Source organism: Malania oleifera, chromosome 3, assembly GCF_029873635.1.
Source record: "Malania oleifera isolate guangnan ecotype guangnan chromosome 3, ASM2987363v1, whole genome shotgun sequence".
In the NCBI taxonomy this organism is placed as follows: domain Eukaryota; kingdom Viridiplantae; phylum Streptophyta; class Magnoliopsida; order Santalales; family Ximeniaceae; genus Malania; species Malania oleifera.
The window spans coordinates 84,697,843-84,723,988 of record NC_080419.1 but is presented as its reverse complement, the minus strand read 5'-3'; the positions used below and the strand labels follow the sequence as shown (position 1 = coordinate 84,723,988).

Genomic DNA, 26,146 nt, shown 5'->3' with positions numbered 1-26,146 from the left:
AAATATATCCAAAATAATAATAATAAAGTAATACTAATAATACTACTGGTAATAAATAATAATATATAATAAAAATGATTATAAGAAAGTAATAATAATAATAATAATAATAATAATAATAATAATAATAATAATAATAATAAATAAGGTAATAATAATAATAATGAAAATAACAAGAGGGGACCCCTTGTTCTATCTGGTTAGGGTAAAAATAGGGTGTCTACACATATATCACGGTTCAGGTTCTTACACCCTAGGCCCTATATACTCTATATTAAGAATAAAACTTAAAAAATACCCTACTTACCCTAATTTTGGGATGGTGCCCTCGAACCTCAAACTAAAAATATGCTCTGCGTAGGTTGCAGAGAATCTTCCTAGGAACCCCGTAGTGGTTCCTGATCGTCAATCCGAGCTTTATCCAAAATCGAAGAAATAGGAGGGTGAAACCGTAGGGTTTTGGGGAGGAAGAAAGAAGAAATTTTAAGTTTCTTTGAAAATGCTCGTAGGACTTTCTTTATATCTCCACTGCGCAAAAAACCGTCGCCGATTTTCTTAAGCCTCCAAAAAGCTGTCGCCGATTTTCTATTTAACCTGCCTGTTTTTCATTGTTTACCTTTTACTGACCCGCAATAAAAACCCCAAACTGTCGCCAATTTTCTGCCTCCTTCAGACAACCGTCGCCGGTTTTCTTCTTAATCGGCCCAGAAACTTCTTTTTCCCATTTATTTTATTATTTTATTTTTTTGGGTCCTTACACAACTCATAAGGCAGCAAAGAAGTGAGCACAACTCACTAAAAAACATACTTGGATTGGACCAAATAAGCCAAAACAACTCGAAATGAGTCCAAGGCACCCAAATGGTTAAAATGAAGTCAAAATTGCTAACATGGGTACAGCCCAAATTACTCTCGAGTTGGATATGTGTAAAAACTCAAGAGTAGAAAGGAGGACAATTTATATAGCCAAAATTAATGGGGTATAATAATCAAAGATCAAAGTTCAGGAACCACTAGTACTGCCCACTATAAGTACCTTTAAATTAGATCAAAACCTCCCTCCCTCAAATAATTGACCATAAATACTGAATTTAATAGAGGTATGACCTAAAGGGGGTACTCTGAGAGGAGGAAAATATCTATTTTCAACTATTCTTACAGTTGCAATAATCTTATCCTCTCATATTCCTTGACCTAGGCATTGAAGTACTCCTTTGGAGTACACCCCGAGTCCTCCAAATTTCTCTTATTTGATTCTTTGCAAGTGATCATGATTAAAAACCAGTCCACGTTCTCTAGCCAATTTTTTGGCAACAATAGTTGGAATTGCCTGGGGTATACATAGGGTCCTCCAAGCCTCTCTTATTTGATTCTTTGTAGGTGGTCATGGTCAAAGATTAGTCCATGTTAACCAACCAATTTTTGGAAGCAATTGTTGGCGTTGTTTATAGGAATTAGGAGGATTTTTATCTTTGATCATGGCCAAGTTGCATAATTACAAGTCAGAATACTTTTAGGATCAATCACGCTAATCAATTCATTCCACCTTGGCAAACAACTCATCACTAAGTGTGCCCCTAAATGAATTTTTAGTCTTTCAAAGGAGGGGGGAAGGCATATTCAGTATGATCCTGCATAAAAAAAAAAAAAATCATATAAAACGTGCACCATAGGCTATTTAAGCAGAAGTGGCACCTAGAGGAAAGGCAGTGGCGCCATGAGAAGGAAGCACATAATAGATCATATATGATAGCGGCATGACGGCCAGTAGACCTAAGAGCCTCAGGAAGCATCATCTTTAGGTCGTAGGAATCCTCTGGGAGAACCACATGTCAAAGGGTCATGGTAGGAACTACCAAATCATTTAAACCAAAGCCTTCTATAGCGATAACAGAGAATATGAGAGGCAATTCCTTTTGAGTCCGGGGAGTGCCCTTCATCTAAGATGATTCCTTTTAGGCCATCTTCTTCTTGAAGAAGCCACTTTTTTTTCATATTCATTTGTTCAAATCTAGCCCAATCCATCATAAAAAAAGTGAGAAATATAATAATACACACACACACAGAGATATATATATATATATATATATATATATATTATTTATCTATTTAAAGCAAGATAAGGGATTAGGGGAAATGATCTATCTAGTGAGTACTACTCATAAGACCCTAAGATGCCTACTCAATAAGCACAACTCACGAGACAAAAAAAAAAAGTGAGCACAACTCACAAAAAAATGATCCATCTGATGAGGACCGCTTATGAGATCTAAAGATGTCCACTTGATGAGCGCACCTCATGAGGTAACAAAGAAGTGAACACGACTCACCAAAAATGGTCAATCTGAAGTGTACTGCTTATGAGGCCCAAAGATGCCAACTTGATGAGCACAAGTCATGAGGTAACAAAGAAGTGAACGTAACTCACCAAAAAATGACTCATATAATAAGCAATACTCATGAGACCTAAAGAAGCCTAATTGATGAGCATACCTCATGAGACAACAAAAAAGTGAGCACGATTCACCAAAAATGACCCATCTAATGAGCACTACTCATGAGACTTGAAGATGACTACTTGATGAACACAATTCATGAGACGATAGAGAAGTGAACCCGACTCACCAAAATGGATCATTTGATGAGCACCCTCATGAGGCTTGAAGACACCCACTTGATAAGCACAACTCAGAGACTCACCCAAAAAAAAAAAAAAAAAAAAAGAACGGCTTGGATTGGGCCAAACAAGCCAAAACAATTCAAAATAAGTCCACACCATCAAAATGGTTAAAATGAATCCAAGATTGCTAGTATGGGTACATCCCAAATTACTCTTGAGTTGGATATGAGTAAGAACTCAAAAGCACAAAGGCGGCCGAGCAATTGATATAGTCAAAATTAATAGGGTATATCAATCAAAGATCAAAGTTAAGGAACCATCATTACTCTCCATTATAAATACCTTTAAATTAGCTCAAAACCTCCATTCTTCAAATTATTGACCATAAATATTGAATTTAATAGAAGTATGACCTCCATTACTATAAAAGGGATATTTCGAGAGGAGGTAAACATCTCATTCTCATATATTTTTTCTTACTATTGAAATCTTATCTTATCACACTCCTTGACTTAGGCATCAGATCTATCCCTCAAGGTACACTTTGAGTCTTCTAAGCCTCTTGTGTTTGATTCCTTATAGGTGGTCACAGTCAATCTACATTATTTAGTAAATTTTTAGTAGCACCATAACCTATGCTTTATTTATTTGGACAATATATATTAAAGAAATTATTCTATTAACGAATTTATTTGTAAGTGATGCATAAATAATTGTTACCAAAAGTCGGTTGTTAATAAATAGAGTATTTGAATCTATTATTGAAAATCGTGGTAAATAAAAATTTTAAGGAAAATCTAATACCATGACAAATAGTTCAACGGGGAGATTTTTATTTAATTTTAAATTTTTTTGCGACATCTTATAAGGAGGGTAGCAAACAATTAATTTTCTTGACGACTTTTTAATTATTAGCGACGATTTTGCACCGTTATGAAAAACCAATAAAATTCCAACACCAAGGCCTGCTCCCGCACAGCCACTGCCTTCTTGTCTCTTCTTTCTCGTTCAATCTGTTGCTCCACAAATACCCTAACACTATCTCCTTCGCCGACTTACTGTACAGACCGCGGCGGTGATGGCCTTGTGGCGCCTTGCAGTGCAGCTGTCTGTGGGAACTGGTGCGGAGCAAAGATCTGCAGGCGGTGATGGCTTCGCGGCGCCCTTGTAGAGCATCGGTCCTGGGGCTCTGGTAGCCTTGAAAGCAGAAGTTTGGGAGCGAACGTGACCTTGCAGACAGAGTGGGCGGTGGCATTGCACAGCAAAGACTGCAGAGCTGGTGAGGTAAAAATCCCCTGTTTCTATTTATAATTTTTGATTGTTTTATGTTTAGGGTTTCTTAAGTTTATGCAATACACACTTATGGATGTAATGTATTATTGATTTGGATTAATTGAATTGATATTTAATCCTACTGGTCTGCACATCTTTGAGGATTGTTAATTGAAAGAATCCTCAGGACCTGATCGTTTCAAGGTTGTCTTCTTATCATGCCGACTAGGTCAACAATGAAAGATAAAGAAAAGATAAGAAAAGAAAAGAAAAGAAAGTTAAATAACTGAAATAAAAAAAAGAAGCTTTAACATTGAATCAATGATCTCTTTATTAACGGTCACCACTGTTTGTGTTCTTCAGTTTTCTTGATTGGCTAGCTAGGATTGCTCCAATTTTTCCCCACCGTGGATTCAATGTCACATAGTGTAAACCCAAATTTCTACTCATCATCAGTATTATACATGCTAATACCCGTGGACGAATGGAAATATATTTTCTCACAACAACAAAGCTTAAATATGGCCATGACCCAACAGAGCCACTAGCTAGTATACCATGAATATTAATACTAACACTAATTTAAGCACTGTAAAAAAGTGGACACAGAAGGTGTTTACCCTTTCAGTGTGACTAAGACAAGAGAAGATCCAGGTTCATGACTTGAAAACTCCTACTGCTGTTACTAGTTCTGGTTGGTTGGCCACTAGTCACCTTATTGAAGTCTCCTTTCTCTCAAAGTAGTATTGATAATGATGCAAGAGGATCCGCCTGTCCCAACTCCCTATTCATGAAAATAAAGCAAATTCAGAAAAATTGTGGATTGTCAACTGTGGATGGTCTTAAAACTGAATTCCAAAATCACGTTTAGAGCATGAATGGGGTTTTGAATTTGGATTTGAATGAATTCAGAAGAAATTCAATGTAATATTAAATTTTAATTAAATCCATGCAAATATAAATTTAAGGCATTTCTCAAACATAGGGTAAGAGTTAGGATTGTGAAATTGAGATAGAGCATGTGTGTGCGAGTGAGAGAGATGGAGTAAGGGAGGTGATAACTGATAGGTAGAGAATTGAATATAGAAAAACCCCATCCCTTGTCCTAAGGAATAATTTTGTAATCTTCTGAACTTGTGTACTTGCTTTTGTTACAATAATCAATTTGTTTGCAGTGCATTGTCACTTGGAATTTATATTTAGAAACTTTAATTTTGGATTTCAGAGTGTAAGCTGTTTTATGTAGTCATTCATGCATTTACATGAAATCTTAGATCCATCGAAAAATAGATACTGTACACTCACATGCCTTATCAAAAATTCGAGATTGATTAGATTTTAAACTTTGATTATTGATGACATTGGAATCACTAATAAATTTGACTACTCATTTTCATTTTCAATTAGTCTTATTTTTATTTAACTATTCTTGGATTGTTCATATGTGGATAATTTAGGAATTTGTACATCTACATTGTTGTAACAACTAATTCTTTATTTATTCTTAGTAGGTATTTGGAAAGTGTCCTCTCATGTTCTTTGGATATGTCGAAACTTACCAAAAGGCCACCACTTGTTGGGGTGAATCTCTGAACAACCTTAATATGGATGTTGGACTTGAAGCGAGAAATTATTATTGGAGAATGAGATATGTGACAAAATAACACAAATAGAGTTCCTCCTAACATATATAATATTAAATGAGATTAAAACTACTAATTAATTACTACTAATTGATTGGTCAACTACCGACATCTGGGGTTAAAGGAACTAATTGTCTAAGGTTTGTGTACTAGAACGAAGTTTGGGAATGCTATTATTGGGGGAAAAAACACTAGTGCCTCCTATACACTCATCTTACAAATGGTATTTGATTAACCTAAGATTACCTTTGGATTTAAATTTACAAGACTTTGGTTCTTTCCATTTGAGTATTTATCGACCTTTTAAGTATTAGATAGCTCCACACAAGATAGAAATTGTCCTCACCTCAAGATTCATGAGATCATGCACAAGACACAACTCTCGGATCCGTTGTCGGATTAATTTTAACATTTTGGGATGTTTTAGTGTACAATTAACTTTTATATATTCAGTAGCCCCACACATGACATAACCTTGAGCTTTGTCATTAGATAGATTGCGTATGATTCTTTAATGTTAACTAAGATGCAATACCTGCACTTTCTTACTCTCATAATATATATTCTTTTATTATCTAAAAAAAAGAAAAAGAAAACTTGGATGCAATACATGTGAATGGGTTATACTATGAAGAGAGGCACACCATATAATGCAAGAAAGGCTAACATACCAACTATAGGAGGCACAATGTATGATTCAAAGCAAGACTTTTAACTTTGTCAAGGCACTCCAAATGAAATCATCCAAGAAAAAGGTGTAGAAACACATTAAAGCAAGGTAACAAAGATCCAAACAGATAAGTAACCTAATCTAGAAGGGGCTATAAGTAAACTCAAACTTCAATTCATTTAATATTCAAATATAAGCAACAAACACATAAAAAAAGAAAAAGAAAAATTTTATGACTCTTTTTTTTTTTAATTTTCTTGTATATATTTTATTTTTAAAATTTAAATTCTAAAATAATAATAAAATTAATAATAACAATAATAATAATATCAATGAAAATCACTAAAAAAAATCAAAATAAAAATTATGTTTTTTTTTTTAATTTTTAAATATTAGTATGATGTTTTAGATTTATTTTTAAAATTTAGCACATTTTTAAACAATTAAAATAAATAAAAATAAAATAAAAAAATAAAGCATGTACATGTGCGTGAGGGGTAGAGCCCCACACTATTCATCGTACTTGACCTTGCATCTAGGGTTTCTTGTACCCACAACCTAGCATTAGTCATCTCGTGATTGATTTGCTAGCGGTCTTGTTGACTAGTTGCCTCCTACCAGAGAGTTTCCAACATTGCTTCGGTTGCCGTTGTTCTTAGTCAAAAATTCATCGAAGATCCTTTGCTTGCAACTGTGTTGACTTGTTGTCGCGTATTGGAGAGCTGTCGACATTGCTCCGACCATTGCTTTGGTAAGCTACTATTCATTGAAAATTTGCTGAAAATATTCTTCCTTTTCGACTTCTTCCCTTCTATTTATAGGACCTCCATGGCTTGCCATCTAGTTGCTCCCATCGGCCATTACAAAACTCGTTATTGCCGTCGCAAGCACTACTACTCGCAAAGCCCTTTCCTTCTTCTCCTTTTCATTCTCGTTCTTGTACTTAGCTCCTTTTCATTGCAATAGCCAGGCGCAAGAAATATCTTTGCCATATCTCACCATCCCCAAAGCCTTCAGTCACTGGAGAACCGACTAGAAATGTTGAAGAGATACCTTACTATTTGTGCTCTCTCTATCTCTCGCTTACTCTGTTGTTGACCTTATTCAATTTTTTGACCTAGAACCAACACAATGTAGCAAAACAAATGAAACAAAAGAGAAGAAGAAGCAAACCAAGAGCGATAAGAGACAAGAACACATAAAATATACATTTATACACTAAAAATCATTTTTTTTTCATGGAAGACAAACATAATCAAGATTTACAACATGCATGCACAAGCATAAATCATCTAGAAAAGCTTAAGGAATGTAGGGGAAAAGATCATACCTTGCAATTTTCTCTAAGAAGCTAATATGAATACCAATAGAAAACCAAAAACCCCCGAAACAAAACCTTGAGCTTCCTTGCCCCCCAACCTTTGCGCCTGCAAGTGCCTCCCTCTTCCAAGCTCGTATTCCCTTCATCCCAACTCTTAATGTACTAGCACTTTAAGCTCCAATCTTTGTGTTTAGGGTGCCTAGCTTCTTTTTTACTAATTTTTGGAAGCTAGGGTGTTGCCTTAATGCCCTCTCTTCCAAGAATACTCTTATAGTTCGAGAAGCGTCCTTTCCTTTTCCTATAAGGTTTGTGTGTTCATTGTAAAAACCCCTATCTAGGCTAGGAATATTTTATTATTTTAATGAAAAAGGTGTTTCAAATTAATATACAAAATTAAACCCCAAATCTTGGCCCAAACTTGGAATTTACAATCGAGGGTCCAAGAAGAAATAGGGAATTCTCAATTGGTTGCTTTCAAACGCTTCTTCACTCAATAGTTTTACCAATTAGATAGGGAATTGTTACATCTAATCTTGGACAAAATTGGGTGTGAATAACTATCCCTCTTTATATGTTTGTTACTATAGGATGCTAAGAGGCTTTTTTCTAGCATTCTATATTAACAAGCATATAAAGATGAGGACATCAATTTTGGATCAAAGCCTTGTGAAGCATAACCTTGTTCTCAAGTCTGCAACAAGGAGACAATGGTAGACAAGCACACATATGCATTTGATAAGATGTTAATAAAACAAAAACCTTTGTTATGGGAATCAGATCGCAATGACTAGAGTAAAATTGGAATTAACTACCTCTGACATGGGCAATAACCGCAATGTCATAGGTTTGTTGTAGCTTGATTCGGTCTACGAAAAAATAAAAGAATACACTATCGATGACATGGAACATAATCACTGCGTCATTAATAGGTGGTAGACCAACTCAATCTATAAGACAATAAAAGAATAAACTACCAATGATATGGGATCATTGTGTCACTGGTACGTGGTAAATTAGTTTGGTCTTATAAGGAGTATGCCTTTGCTATAGGAACTATGCCACAATGACACTGGTGGTAAACTAACGTGATTTACAAAAAGAAGGATAACTACCTTTCATATCGGGTAGGTTGCTGTGTCATTGGTAGGTGTAGGCTAACATGGTTTACAAGGGATGCTTTTGTCATTGAAATCTATGTTGCGATCACGCTGTTCCTGCTCTCTTCTCTCCTCCTTGTCTCCCCAGCCACACACAGCCTCGCTTCCCTCACCATCTCTTTCACAGCACACCATCTCCCTTCCGGCAACCACCATAGGACTCCACGACTCCAGGCTAGCCACCAGTTGCTCCACCCCACGGTTCGTCCACGCTCAACTCCTACATTGTCCCCGAGCTCCTTCGCAGTGAACCTCCCTGCTCCATGGCCATCTGAATCTCCCTTCCCCAGCCGCTGCTCCGAACCCAACGTCACCACGACCTGAACATCAACCCGCAGTAGCCCCTATTCTGTCTACAACCACCGAGAGCATCCAACCATTGCCGTCGCCCCAATCCACCTCCTATTGCAACAGCCCAAGTCTCCAACATCTTCAATTTCTTCTTCCTCCAGGTCCTTTGCAACAGTCCACACCAGCAATCACCATTGAAGTCTTCCAAAGCTGCTGCCGTCGCCACAAATCCCAGACCCAGCACAGCCACCTTCCAAGCATCTCTTACCAGCAGTTCTTTTGAGACCACAAGGTGGTGGCCAAGGCCTTCTGAGACGTGAATAAAAGCAAACGGTTTTCAGGATAAGACCCAAAGTCCATGTTTTCCAACTAATATTTCATTTTTAGTGTTTTTCTGTCAACTACATCTGATTGTTTTTATTGGGGTATGTGATGATGTAGGTTGCACTGTCAGTCCATATTGGGTTTGTTGCACATCAATAGTAAGTATATCCTCACTTTTATACGAACATGATTTTGTGTGAGGGAGTATACTTTGTGGGACTCTATATTGTGTATTTGTATGTTTTGTGTATACTAAAGGTTTAATATTTATGTTCAAAATTTTTATTGTTGTTTACTTTTATTCATATTTTTATCGTAAATATTAATTGAATTATTATTATTGTCACATAATTTATATCTAGGTGTATATCTCTTTATTGTAAATATTTATTATTGTTACCGTAGGATTTTTAATAAGTAATATCTATATTTAGAGTAAATAGTAATTGAATTCGTATTATTGTTATAGGCTTTTTAACATTATTCCGTAGCTTGTCAATATCAATCACGTAAATATTTTGGTAAGTTTGTATTTACTAACTTAGGGTTTTAGGTAATTAAATATTTAGTTGTAATTTAATATTTTAAGTAGTGATACATATTTAGTAACTTAGGGTTTTAGGTAATTCTATATTTAGTAGTAATGTAATATTTTAAGTAATGATATATATTTAGCAACTTAGGGGTTTAGGTAATTATATATTTAGTAATTTAAGTATTTTGAGTAACACCATGTTATATTTAGTAATATAACATTTTAAGTAATACTATGTATTGATTATTATGATACTTCTAGTATGTTAATATATAAGGTATTATTTATTATGGTAAGTTAGTTAATATTACATGTTTGGTATTTTAGCTCATGACATATATTTAGTTTTGTAGTATGGTGGTATGTTTAGAATATTAGTAATTATCAAGTATTTATATCTAGTATTTTGTATTGTGCTAATTTTAGTTTATTATATATATATTGATTGGTATGTAGTGTGACATTATGATATCCTAGTTCATTATTATTATTATTAGGTCTAAATTATTACGTTTATTATCCAAAACCTCCAAAACTAATATTTTCCTACTAAAAATTTTATACGATTTCCAAATTTGGGAGTGTATTTTATTAAATATTTTTGATTTTTTATTCCTATGATTTTAATGCTAGGTATCAGCTTTCGGGTTTCACGTACCTTTAGTTCTAAACGAATATATATAGTACATATATTTTAGTATTATTTATTTATTTATTTATTTACACTGCATGTATATTTGTAAATCCACTAATAAATGGATAATTTGAAAGACTTATTAGATTAACTTAGGGATAATTCCGAATTAATTAGACACCGTTCGTAAGAACGGGCGCATAGGGGGTGCTCGTACCTTCCCCTCGCGTAACCGAACTCCCGACCCCAGTTCTGGTAGCGTAGACCCATTCGACCCCTAACGGGGTAGTAATCATGTGTTCTAACCACACTAAAAGGTTAGTGATGACTTCGATATTCCTATTTTTCCTTGAAAATTAAAATTGATTCTTATTTCGCCACCCCGGGGCACACGCGCTCTGGGACGTCGCGACAGCTTGGTGACTCCGCTGGGGATTATTGAGAGTCGAGCCAATAATTAACTAGGAATTATCCCAATTTAAATTTATTAAATCTTTTAATTACTCCACTTTTGTAAATAAAATACTCCTATAATTGAATAAAGTAATTTGTTAAAATTATAATACGTTTGACTTAGTAAATATATATATGTTTCCATGGTTGTAGATAGCTTGGAGTTAATAATCATAGATACCTTAATTAATGTTCCCATATATATAGATACCTTCATTAATGTGAATATTACTTCCCATATAGGTAGATACCTTTTATTAATGCGAATATTACTTCCCATATAGGTAGATACCCTCATTAATGTGAATATTACTTCTCATATATATGGATACCCTTTATTAATGTAAATATTACTTCACAGATAGGTAGATACCCTTTATTAATGTAAATATTTCTTTCCATATAGGTAGATACCCTTTATTAATGTAAATATTTAGTTCCCATACATGTAGATATCTGTAATTATTTAGTTTCCATATATGAATATATCCGTAATTATGTGAATTTTCAGTTTCCATATAGGTAGATATTCTTAATTAATGTGCATATTTAGTTTCTATATAGGTAGATTGTGAACATTTAGTCCTCGTACATGTGAGTATCCTTGCTTCAATATGAATGTTTGTTACTATCCTGGATTTAAAGTGAACATTTAATATCCCTGGTGTAATGTGAATATTTGTTTTCAAGATGGTTCAAGCATGTGATTGCCTGTAAATACTCTATTGCTATGATTATTGAATAAGCATGTGGTTAATTTTGAAATAGCATGTACGTGCATGTGGGGCAACGAGATTAGGTTAAATCTGGATTCACACACATTCACTAGCCCTCTACCCGAGCTTCACCCTTTAGGATTAGAAAGGAGCACAGTATCGTTAGCCCTCATGGGACAAGGTCCTTGGGGGCGCGTGAACCACTCCACTCAGTTTGAACTTTGTCCAAGTCCATTTGGTGAAGATAGGGTTCAGGCTGGGAGCCTATTGTCTATAGGGTTAGAGCCTACCCACACGTACTTGTCCATAGTTTTCCCCTAATTAGGATAGGGTCATGAAGAACCCTATATATATGTACCTACCCTGGGTCGGGACAGGAGCCACATCCTTCTTCATCTACCGTCTGTTGTATATATGTTGTGAGATACTTTATATTATATCATGCATTTTGCATCCATTCTAGACATATATACTACTTAGCCATTATTCTCAAAAAAGCCCAATAATGAGACCATCATCCATCCTTTCAAGAAATAAAGCACTTGGCCCAAACATTTTAAAATATGGGTCGACCCAACCCTTTTCAAATAGTTCGGGTCCAATTTTCTTTAAAAAACAAGCATAGACTCGACCTTTTTCTAAGCAAAAACTTGGCCCATGCCTGATTTTCAAAAAGGGTCAAACCCAGATTTCAAAAATGGGCTTCGGCCTTATTACCTAAAAATTCGCGCCAACATTTTCTAAGTAATCCAAGCCCAATTTCTTTTCAACTAGGGTCTGATCCCATCATAAAATAGCTTGAATCCCATATTTTAAAATACTCGAGGTCCAAGTGCACATTAAAGTCCACAAGCCTGCATTGAGCAAATCCAATGGGTTGACTAGCCTGGGTCAACCCTAACCTCAGATCACTGACCCTTCATAGAATCTAAGATACATGGACGGTCATCAAGGAAAGGAATGGTTAAGGGAAGAATTTAATTGAAATTGTGGCCCATCAATGATCATCTTAATCTTGAAATCTTTCATTAGCGGGATGTTTTCAGAATTCTGGCAAAGTAGTTATTTAGGTTACATAGCATTCATGCACTTCATTTCATGCATAGCCATGCACGATAAGTTGCATACATGTTCATATCCCTATTGGTATGTATTTGTGCACTAGGTACACCCATGCATAGACACTCATTGCATAATATAATCATTCCATGTTCAATTTCATAACCATGCATGTATAGTTATCTCCAATGGGTCAATAATCACATTCTAATTGTCTGCAAAATCATGGGCCAAAATGGCAAAGTTAAAGATCCCGGATTCCAATATTGAGTAGAGCAAGATGATCTCTCTACAGAGAAAGGTTAAGATCATGGGGACCCGTTGCGTGATCACAGTAGGAATGTAATAAATGCCATCGGGTTGGAAGATTGATTGGTATTCAACTTCAGAAGTGACCTCACATGATACAGAAACGATGTGCTTGATCACCTAAGGGTAATAACTAGAGGAATGCATCCATGCTTTTTATTTAAATTGAATGAAATGAGAATGCTTTTCATTCTTAACTCATTCAATCCTCCTTGAATCATCACCTTGTGCCAAATTTTTTCCCCATTGAATAGACTCCCAAAATTATTTCCTATGTCACTTTACACAAAATACAAGCAAAAATAGAAAAAATTTGGCACAAGGTGATGATTCAAGGAAGATTGAATGAGATAAGACTGAAAAGCATTCTTATTTCATTCAATTTAAAAAAAAGCATGGATGCATTCCTTTGGTTATTACCCTTAGGTGATCAAGCACATCGTATCTGTATCATGTGAGCTCACTTCTAAAATTGAATACCAATCAATCTTCCAATCCGATGACATTTATTACATTCTTACTGTGATCACGCAACGGGTCCCCATGATCCTAACGGTTCTCTGTAGAGAGATCATCTTGCTCTACTCAATACTGGAATCCGGGATCTTTAACTTTGCCACCTTGGCCCATGATTTTACAGACAATTGGAATGTGATTATTGACCCATTGGAGATGACTATGCATGCATGGTTATGAAATTGAACATGGAATGATTATGTTATGCAATGGGTGTTTACGCATGGGTGTACCTAGTGCACAAATACATACCAATAGGGATATGAACATGTATGCAACCTATCGTGCATGGCTATGCATGAAATGAAGTGATGAATGCTATGTAATCTAAATAACTACTTTACCAGAATTTTGAAAACATCTCGCTAATGAAAATTTCAAGATTAAGACGATCATTGATGGATCACAATTTCAATTAAATTCTTCCCTTAACCATTCCTTTCCTTGATGACGGTCCATGTATCTCAGATTCTATGAAGGGTCAGATTATGATATGAGGTTAGGGTTGACCTAGGCTAATCAACCCATTGGATTTGCTCAATGCAGGCTTGTGGACTTTAATGTGCACTTGGAACTCGAGTATTTTAAAATATGGGATTCAAGCTATTTTATGATGGGATCAGGCCCTAGTTAGAAAATGTTGGCCCGGATTTTTAGGTACTAGGACCGAAGCCCATTTTTGAAATCTGGGTTTAACCCTTTTTGAAAATCAGGCATGGGCCAAGTTTTTGCTTAGAAAAAGGTTGAGCCTATGCTTGTTTTTTAAAGAAAATTGGGTCCAAGTTATTTGAAAAGGGTTGGGCCGACCCATACTTTAAAATGCTTGGGCCAAGTGCTTTATTTTTTGAAAGGATGGGTGATGGTCTCATTATTGTGTTTTTTTTTTTTTTTCAGAATAATGGCTAAATAATATATATGTCTAGAATGGATGCAAAATACATGATATAATACAAAGTATCTCACAACATATATACGAGAGATGGTACGTGGAGAAGGATGTGGCTCCTGTTCCGACCCAAGGTAGGTACATATATAAAGGGTTCTTTATGACCCTATCCTAGTTAGGGAAAAATTATGGACAAGTACGTGTGGGTAGGCTCTAACCTTATAGACAACAGGTTCCCAGCCTGAACCCTATCTTCACCCAATGGGCTTGGACAAAGTTCAAATTGAGTGGAGTGGTTCATGCGCCCCCAAGGACCTTGTCCCATGAGGGCTAACGATACTGTGCTCCTTTCTAATCCTAAAGGGTGAAGCCCGGGTAGAGGGCTAGTGAATGTGTGTGAATCCAGATTTAACCTAATCTCGTTGCCCCACATGCACGTACATGCTATTTCAAAATTAACCACATGCTTATTCAATAATCATAACAATAGAGTATTTATAGGCAATCACATGCTTGAACCATCATGGAAACAAATATTCACATTACACCAGGGATATTAAATGTTCACTTTAAATCCAGGATAGCAACAAACATTCATATTGAAGCAAGGATACTCACATGTATGAGGACTAAATGTTCACAATCTACCTATATGGAAACTAAATATGCACATTAATTAAGAATATCTATCTATATGGAAACTGAAAATTCACATAATTACGGATATATTCGTATCTGGAAACTAAATAATTACAGATATCTACCTGTATGGGAACTAAATATTTACATTAATAAAGGGTATCTACCTATATGGGAAGTAATATTTACATTAATAAAGGGTATCTACCTATATGTGAAGTAATATTTACATTAATAAAGGGTATCTATCTATATGAGAAGTAATATTCATATCAATAAGGGTATCTACCTATATGGGAAGTAATATTCGCATTAATAAAAGGTATCTACCTATATGGGAAGTAATATTCACATTAACGAAGGTATATATATATATATATATATGGGAACATTAATTAAGGTATCTATGATTATTAACTCCAAGCTATCTACAACAATGGAAACATATATATATTTACCAAGTCAAACGTATTATAATTTTAACAAATTACTTTATTCAATTATAGGGGTATTTTATTTACAAAAGTGGAGTAATTAAAAGACTTAATAAATTTAAATTGGGATAATTCTTAGTTAATTATTGGCTCGACTCTCAATAATCCCCCGCGGAGTCGCCAAGCTGTCGTGACGTCCTAGAGCGCGTGTGCTCTAGGGTGGCGAAATAAGAATCAATTTTAATTTTCAAGGAAAAATAGGAATATCGGAGTCGCCACTAACCTTTTAGTGTGGTTAGAACACATGATTACTACCCCGTTAGGGGTAGAATGGGTCTACACTATCAGAGTTGGGGTCGGGAGTTCGGTTACGCGAGGGGAAGGTATGAGCACCCCCTACGCGCCCGTTTTTACAAACGGTACCTAATTAATTCGGAATTATCCCTAAGTTAATCTAATAAGTCTTTCAAATTACCCCTTTATTAGTAGATTTACAAATATACATGCAGTATAAATAAATAATACTAAAATATATGTACTATATATATTCGTTCAGAACTAAAGGTACGTGAAGCCCGAAAGCTGATACCTAGCATTAAAATTATAGGGATAAAAAATAAAAATTATTTAATAAAATATACTCCCAAATTTTGGAAATCGTATAAAATTTTTAGTAGGAAAATATTAGTTTTGGAGGTTTTGGATAATAAACGTAATAATTTAGACCTAATAGTAAAGGTGAAAATAATAATAATAATAATAATAATAATAATAATAATAATAATAATGAACTAGGATATCATTATGTCACACTACATACCAATCAATATATATATATAATAAACTAAAACTAACACAATTCAAAATACTAGATATAAATACTTGATAATTACTAATATTCTAAACATACCACCATACTACAAAACTAAATATATGTCATGAGCTAAAATACCAAACATGTAATATTAACTAACTTACCATAATAAATAATACCTTAACATACTAAAAGTATCATAATAATAAATACATTGTATTACTTAAAATGTTATATTACTGAATATGTATAGTGTTACTCAAAATACTTAAATTACTAAATATATAATTACCTAAACCCCTAAGTTGCTAAATATATATCATTACTTAAAATATTACGTTACTACTAAATATAGACTTACCTAAAACCCTAAGTTACTAAATATGTATCACTACTTAAAATATTAAATTACAACTAAATATTTAATTACCTAAAACCCTAAGTTAGTAAATACAAACTTACCAAAATATTTACATGATAAATATTGATTAGTTACGGAATAATGTTAAAAAGCCTATAACAATAATATGAACTCAATTACTATTTACTCTAAATATAGATATTACTTATTAAAAATCCTACGGTAACAATAATAAATATTTACAATAAAAAGATATACACCTAGATATAAATTATGTGACAATAATAATAATTCAATTAATATTTATGATAAAAATATGAATAAAAGTAAACAACAATAAAAATTTTGAATATAAATATTAAACCTTTAGTATACACAAAACATACAAATACACAATATAGAGTCCCACAAAGTATACTCCCTCACACAAAATCATGTTCATATAAAAGTGAGGATATACTTACTATTGATGTGCAACAAACCCAATAAGGACTGACAATGCAACCTACATCATCACATACCCCAATAAAAACAATCAGATGAAGTTGACAGAAAAACACTAAAAATGAAATATTAGTTGGAAAACATGGACTTTGGGTCTTATCCTGAAAACCGTTTGCTTTTATTCATGATTTTTATCGTAATAAAAATAATAATAATAATAGCAAAATAATAATAATAATAATAATAATAATAATAATAATAATAATAATAATAATCACAATAAGAAGGTAGTAATAATAATAATAATATATAGTAAACCCTTTGTTATATTTGGCTCGGGCAAAAATAGGGTGTCTATGGTTTATAATGGAAGCTTTGTTATAGGAACTTTGGCACTGGGACATTTGTAGTAAACCAACTCATTTTATAAGAAGATAACTACTTTTAACTTGGGACAAGCCATTGCGTTATTGGTAGACATAGGCCAACACAGTCTTCAAGGGATGTATTTGCCATGGGAACTTTGTTGTTATGACATTGGTAGTAAACCAACTCATTTTACAAGAAGGATAACTGTCTTTGACATTAGACAAACCATTGCGTTATTGGTAGGCATAGGCTAGCTTGGTCTATAAGGGATGCATTTCTCATGGGAACTATGTGGCTGTGACGTTAGTTGTAAACCAAATTGATTTACAAAAAGAAGTATAACTACTTTTGACATGGGACAAGTTGCTACATCGTTGGTAGATGTACGCCCACACGATCTATAAAGGATGCTTTTGTCATGGGAACTTTGTTGTTGTGACTTGGTAGTAAATCAACTCGATTTACAAGAAGAATAACTACTGTCTACATAGGACAAGTCATTGCATCGTTGTTAGGTGTAGGCCAACGTAGTCTATTAAGAGACGCCTTTGTCATAGGAATTATGCCATTGCGACATTGATTGTAAACCAACTTGGTTTTAAAAAAGAATGATAATTACTTTTGACATGGGACAAGCTGCTATATTATTGATAGGTGTAAACTAACTCAGCGTACAAATATGATGAGTCTGTAAGCGGTGAAATAGCCTGGTTCACGAAACTTCAAGCTTGATAAAAGGGTTTTGCAAAAAAGATGCATGACATAACGAATAAAATGATGCATGAAAAGATACAGTTTAGTTAATTCTATCTATGCCATGAGGATGTGGTGATCAATTTTTGGTTCCATAGCTGTACTCATCTGATCACTTTCAAATCTTTCAAAATTGTTGAAATTTCTTGGGTCTTTACTTGAGCCAATTATGCTATCTTGAACCTGCCTTGATCTAACCCATCTTGTTTATCTTTTCAGAATCTTGTTGCCTCTTTAGGTGGCCTTCTCGCAAATATCGCAACCTAAAATCTCCTTGATTGGTGGGTGAATTTTAGCAAGCAACAAAGCATATGGCAGCCTATTCCATTTTCAAGTGAATTCATGATTTTATCAAACAAGTTTGTATTTTGAGTTCAAATTTAAAGTTGAATGAAAACAAGACATGATACAATTTTTCAGTGATCAATTTGTACTGTCAAACTTGTATTTTGTTGTTGTAGCCTAATAACAAATCCGAAGGACAATAACTTTTCCGCAACTCGAGTTGTCTCACCAAAATCCCAATTCTAGAACTTAGTAGACTAGACATTCATCCATCATTCCAGTATCAGACCCCATGGAAGTTGTTGAGCTACCCTTTTAGTTTTTAGTTTAACCTTTTCTTTCATTTCTCTTTTCTGTTTTTTTTTTTTTTAAATTTTCATTTGATTCCTTTGAATGCCATGTTTGGTTTTCGTTGAAAGTTGGCACCAATTGAAGTTTGGAAATGCTTAGGTGATAATGAAATTATATGGTTAACTAATTTATTTAATACAATTATAAAAACTAATAAAATGTCAGATGAATAGAAGAAAAGTAATTTAATACCTACATACAAAAATAAAGGAGATATTCAAAATTGTAATAACTATCGTGGAATTGAACTTATGAGTCATATGATGAAATTATGGGAAATGGTAGTTGAACAAAGATTAAGGTTAGAAACGAAAGTCTCAAAAAATAAATTTGGTTTTATGCCTGGGAGATTCATCACAAAAGCTATATATCTTTTAAGAAGATTAATGGAAAAGTTTAGGGAAAAGAAGAGAGACTTGCACATGATATTTATTGTCCTTGAGAAAGCATATGATAGGATACGTAGGGAAGTTCTATGGTTGGTTTTAGAAAAAAAAGGTGTATGTAGTAGGTATACTGATATCATTAAAGATATATACGATGGAGTAATGACTAGTGTGAGGACTATGGATGGAGAAACTAGAGAATTTCCAATCACCATAGGTGTACATCAAGGATCTGCTTTGAGTCCTTATCTTTTTGCTTTAGTGACGGACCAACTGACTAAAAGTATTCAAAAAGAGGTTCCATGGTGTATGTTGTTTGTAGATGATATTATATTAATTGATGAAACTAGGGATGAAATAGAGGTTGAGTTAAAATTATGGAGAGAAGTTTTGGAATCTAGAGGCTTTAGGATAAGTAGAAATAAGACAAAATATATGAAATGTAATTTTAGTAATGATAGGAGGAATATTGGAGACAAAGTTATACATGATGATGAATAAATAAATAACACTTGTAGTTTTCGATACCTTGAATCTATTATGCAAGTTGAAGGAGCAATTGAAGATAATGTAATGCATAGAGTTAAAGAAAGTTGGGTAAAATGGAGAAGTGCTTCAAGTGTGCTCTGTGATTGTAGAATATCCTTCAAATTAAAAGGGAAGTTTTATAGGACAGCTATAAGACCAGTTATGCTATATGGATCAGAATGTTGGACGACGAAGAAATAGAATATCCAAAAAGTAAAAGTTGTCGAGATGAGAATGCTTAGATGGATGAGTGGTATGATATTGAAAGATAAATTAAAGAATGAACATATTCGTGGTAAGTTAAGTGTAGCTCCTATAGAAGATAAGACAAGGGAGGGACAACTCAGATGATATGAACACTTGCAATGTAGGTCACATAGTGTGCCGGTGAGGAAGATTGAGTTAGTTACTATGGGGGGCAGTAGAAGGGGTAGGGGTAGACCTAAAATAATTTAGGAGGAGATAGTAAGGATTTAATATCCCTGAATCTGTCAAAAGAAATGGTCCATGATCGCCTAAATTGACGGAAAATGATTCATATAACTGACTCCATCTAGAGGGACTTAAGGTTTGGTTTTGTTGTTGTTGTTATTGTTGAAAGTTGACACCAATCAGAAGTTGCCTTCGTGGGTTTTTATCATTGATAAAATATTATGTTCATGTTTAATTGATTTATTTTTGGCGAATAAGTTAGCATGACAGGAAATATGTTTTTTTTTTTTTTTGTCTATGTTCCAATAACAATATTTGACTGGAATTTGTCAGATGAATGGTTTCATTATTTGTACTCCTATTTGATCCTTCTAGATGGCTATAATGTGCCTTTTCTTGCTTTCGCATTTACTTTGGTAGTTTGGTGTGTATGTAATTATTAATTTTGGTAGTGTTTGGTTGATTGCTTGATAAATATTAATTTAGTTTGGATTATGGTTATCGATTAAATATGAAGTTGAAGATTATATTATGAACATAAATTTTTTTATTTTTTTTTATTTTTTGTGTATTTGTAACTACTAATATCAAAAGGCTCTAGGATTTTAAAAAAATAACTTAAAAATAAAATCTCTTTGGTATAGATATTTCTTCAAACAAGATTTTTTCACTTTGTGAATTCTTAATTTGAATACAGCAATCTTGGGAATGCAATTTATTTTTGAATAATGTTGAAATATCTTGGATGCTTGTGTCACTCAAATGCATTTGTTTCAATGATTTTTAAAACACTAGGATTGCATTATAACTTATGGATGTGATAATGATAATTCATGTTTGCTTGAAAAATGTGATAGGTAACTACCGATTCTTTGGACTTAGGTTTAGTCAGAGACTATTAGTTGGTAGTAATTAAGTAAACTAACCGCAACTTAAAGTGATAAAAGGATACTGATGACTTCGTAGAATATAAATATAATTTAAAATCACGAAATCATTTTTGGATCACCATCCTTGTTGAGGCATCAAATCCCCAATAGGCATATGTTGACACTCACTGCAGCTGCAATGACTGAATCTCTATTACATCTTTCAGTGGACATTTTGATATTGCATATATCGTCTGAAATAATTGAAAATGATTTTTCTTTTTTTAGCATTTTGATTAATTATGATTATCTAATCAAGATATGAATTTTAGAATCTAAACTTGAAGATGATGCTAGATTTCATTTGGCTAATACGTTTATTCAAGAATTGAAGTTATATGAATATTTTTATGTTCTTTAAACTAAAATATTCTTGTTGCATTTCACTTGAAAAATATTTCCAGCATAAGATGACTTTTAGCTTCAGTGTCTAGGGAATGAAAAATATTTTTGGAAAATTTCTCACTGTCCATGGGCAGCATGTGTTGTTCTTTAAAGTTGCCATAGCTTCAGATTTGAATTTAAATTAGCTTGTGCATAAACTTTGGTTTTTGGCTCCTGGAACAATTGCTTTCTTGCTAACTTTGTGATGCATGCTCTGCCTTTTGAGTTTCATAGCTCCATATTTTTAAATTTAAACTATTTTGGTGCTGTCTAGTAGTTGGCAGCCTCAATGTTTGTTTCTCTATAAACAAAGGTTGTGTTCATATGCTGCAACTAAGAGAAGATAATTAAAAAGAAAAGGACAAAAGAAGAGAACATGACTTAAGAGTTTAATTGTGTTCTTGTTTGTGAGTTGTCTTGTGACCTAAAGAGAGTTTATCTTTGAGAAGGAAAGAGAGAATACTTGAGAGCAGAGTTGTGTTTGATTTCTGGAAAACCTTAGAGCTCATTTGACTACTCTTAAAGAGTGTCATACTGAGTCTAATTGCAAGTGCTTCTTGAAAATTCTTTTAGGATTTGATTTCTTATTTTGTTGAGAAGTATTTGTGTTGTATTTGTTTTACGCATCTGTAACTTTAAATTGTGAAGGACCTATTGATCGCACTATGGTCTCTAGTCGAACGTAGGATATGCAATCGTAGTGCTCTTAAGCATGATTTATTAGTGGCTGTCTAACCCAATTGGGTTTTTTGCTTGACGTTTGGACAGGTTATTTAGTACTTTCTAGCAAGACTTGAAGGAAGGGTTTCTAGTGGAGTGGATCATGTACTTGAAGGATTGTTTGGACAAGTTCAAATGCTTTCTAGCACAAGTTTGGCACTATTATCTATTAGAAAGTTCTCAAGTTGTTGCTTGGGGATTGGATGTAGATCATGGTTGACTAATCCATTATAAATCTCTTTTATAAATGTTTGTTTGATTTGTTGGGTGTTTGCATAAAAACCTTGTGTATATCATCTTTTGTTATTATACTTGAAAAATAACTAAAGTTTGATTTAATTTTTTATCACCTAATTCATGTCCCCTCTTTGATGCCATGCTACAAGACCAACAATTGGCATTAGAGTACATGCTCTCGTCCTGTATTTGTAAACTAGATTTGTAAACTAGAGTAATGTCTATATCATCTAGCTAGCCCTAGTCTTGTTGATAGTCTATCCAATACTAGACAACTCTTGTTCATTGACATTAACTACACATTGAAAAGTTTGCATGAAGATATGTGTTTAATTTATTAATGTCAATATAAGGAAACTAATTATAAATGGACTGCTATTTATATAAGATTGTTGATGGCATTTCTATTGTGAATATTGAATATGAATGGGATGAAAATGATGACAAGACAGTTCCACTTAAGGACTTGTGTCAAACGGCCCTCGAACATAAGCTCAAGTGGTAAGGAATAGCGTGAAACGGCCTTGGACAAAGATGAAGTCTGGAGTTCGAACTTTGTCGCCTGTAGTGTACATCCGCGATTTACCTCTTATGTGTTGGTCGAGGGCACGGCTGGCGTAGGCGTGAGATTAGTCTAGTGCGTAAGCTTAGGACACCTGGCGATATGAAAAAAAAAAAAAAAAAGTTCATTATTTTGCTTTAGATCTTAATGAGTTTAATAAAGTTTTTAATGGTGAATCTACAAAAGAAATTAGTGATGGATTAGAAGTTGTTTATGAAGGAATTAAAGAAGTTAAAGAATTAAAGATTAATTTATTTATGCATGATTTTGATACATTTGTATGCGTAAGCTTAGGATACCCGGTGATATAAAAAAAAAAGAAAAAGCAAAAAAATGTTCTTATTTTGCCTTAGATCTTAATGAGTTTAATAAAGTTTTTAATGGTGAATCTACAAAAGAAACTAGTGATGGATTAGAAGTTGTTTATGAAGGAATTAACCAAGTTAAAGAATTAAAGATTAATTTATTTATACATGATTTTGATACATTTGTATGAAAAAGAATGAATTTTTCAAAAGCATGTGCTCTAAAGTCATCCATATAAGAATTTTTCAAAAGCATGTGTTCTAAAGTTATCCATATAACTAATCCCATGAAAGGTCTTGTTAAAACTTTTCCTAGCAGCAATCATGTAAGAAAGGTCTTAGATCAATAAAAATAAAAAGAATAGTCTGATGCATAAAGTTCTCGTGTATGTAAGGTTCGGGAAAAAGGTGGATCACAATGGATTTATAGTATGTAATCTTATCTTACATTTTTGCAAGAGATTATTTTCACATTTTGAACCCGTGACCTTCAGGTTATACAGTGACAACCTTACCGTTGTGTCTAAGCTAATAGGAGATTAAATATGCAGCAATCTTATTGCTTTATTTATGATAGGTTGATTAGGTCATTCATTACAAATAAAATGACTCAAGATAAATGAGAAGCCTACTCAAGTAAAGAAATTCTTTTTAGGCCATGAAAAAAAACCCTCAATAGATAAAAACACATCATATGAAGAAGAATAATAAGAAGAATTGTTAGAAAATGTATAAAAAATTTTTAAAGAAAAAAGGATTGTAAAAAGAAAAATGTCTAAATATGAATAGAAAATAATTTGTTTTGAATGTAAAAAGTAAGGACATTATTTTGCTAATTGTCCTTTCATTAAGAAAAGGAAAGTCAAAGGTAAGACGAAGGCAATAATAAATATATATAATAATACAGACAGACTCTGACAGTGATTTCAATGGATAACATGTAGTGTGTCTAATAGTAAATTTAAAGGGAGAACCTAAGATAATATATTCTGCATCTTCTTTTCTGTTTTTATTTTTTATAAACGACACACTAGATGCATATGAAAATGTTTGTGTTAAATATTAATATTTGGAAACAAAACAAAAATTATGTGTTCAGAAGATAGGAACAGGTAGAAGGATTTGAATGTCAAAAGTTGATATTGAAAATAAAAAAGTTTTTCAAAAGAAGATTGTAATTAATTGAAAATGTAAAAAATGTTTTGCAAAATCAAGAAAATGATTTGAATAAGATTCTCTAGATGTTTACGAATGAACAAAGAGAAATGTTTGGAAAGCAAAGATGTGTTTTTGAGAAAAGTGGTTTAAGTTTTATCCAACTTTAAAGAAGAAAAGTTGGACGAATTTATTTAGAAGAGCCACCCCCCCCCCCTCCCCCCACCACTCCACCCAATATTCATCTCCTTTTGTTATTTATGTAACAAAAAAAGCAATAGTTGAAGAAGTTCTTTGCAAAACAAAATAAAGTTAAGATGAAAACAAGTATGAATTTCTAAATATAAAATGCCAGTTCATAATCGTTAAGAATGAGTACCAAAAACAAAGTTTTATTGTAGGGAAAACCGAGCAATGGTAACTTGAAGTGTATGTTAGAAGCATACTCTAATTTGCCTAATGGGTGAGGTGTATTTGGTAAGACACCGAATATTATGAGTAAGGATGATATTTAAATTTCCATCATTGATTAACCTAGCCTCGTGATCATCATGTGTTGAGAAAGACATTGATATTTCATGTTGGTCTGTCGTCTGCAGCACACATTCACGATTTACTTCCTACATGTTGGTCGAGGGCACAACTGGCGTAGGTGTGGGATTAGTCCGGTGCATAAACCTAAGACACCCGGCGATATCAAAAAGAAAAAAAAAATGATAGTTCTTTATTTTGCTTTAGATCTTAATGAGTTCATTTAAGTTTTTAATGGTGAATCTACAAAAGAAACTAGTGATGGATTAGAAGTTGTTTATGAAGGAACTAACCAAGTTAAAGAGTTAAAGATTAATTTGTTTATGCATGATTTTGATACATTTGTATGAAAAAGATTGAATTTTTCATAAGCATGTGCTCTAAAGTCATCCATATAACTAATCCCATGAAAGGTCTTGTTAAAGCTTTTCCTAGTCGCAATCTTGTAAGAAAGGTCTTAGATCATTGCCTTAATAAAAAAAAAAAAAAAGGATAGTTCGGTGCACAAAGTTCTCGTGTATGCGGGGTTCGGGGAAGGGGTAGATCACAATGGGTTTATAGTATGTAGTCTTATTTTTGCCAGAGATTATTTTCACGTCTCAAACCCGTGACCTCCAGGTCATACAGCAATAACCTTACTGTTGCGCCTAAGCTAATAGGAGGTTAAATATGCAGCTATTACTAAGGCTAAAATTCTTATTGCTATGATAAGTTGATTAGGTCATTCATTACAAATAAAATGACTGAAGATAAATGAGAAGCCTACTCAAGTAAAGAAATTTTTTTAAGGCTATGAAAAAAAAAAAACATCAAGAGATAAAAGTTCATCATATGAAGAAGAAGAATAAGAAGAATTGTTATTAAAATGTAGAAAAAAATTTTACAGAAAAAGGGATTGTTAAAAGAAAAATGTCTAAATATGAATAGAAAATAATTTGTTTTGAATGTAAAAAGTAAGGACATTATTGTGCTAATTGTCCTTTCATTAAGAAAAGGAAAGTGAAAGGTAAGAAGAAGGCAATAATAAATATATATAATAATACGTACAATAGAACAGACTGTGACAGTGATTTTAGTGGATAACATGTAGTGTGTCTAATAGCAAATTTAAAGGGAGAATC

General features: G+C 33.4%; 1 long non-coding RNA gene across 1 annotated transcript; it reads left to right on the top strand.

The window, feature by feature from the left end:
• The first annotated feature begins 3,512 nt into the window (after positions 1–3,512).
• Positions 3,513–22,589, top strand: LOC131152052 (uncharacterized). The gene is made up of 2 exons (XR_009135829.1): positions 3,513–3,904; positions 22,284–22,589. It is a non-coding gene; the product is annotated as an uncharacterized LOC131152052 (long non-coding RNA).
• Positions 22,590–26,146: the final 3,557 nt, after the last annotated feature.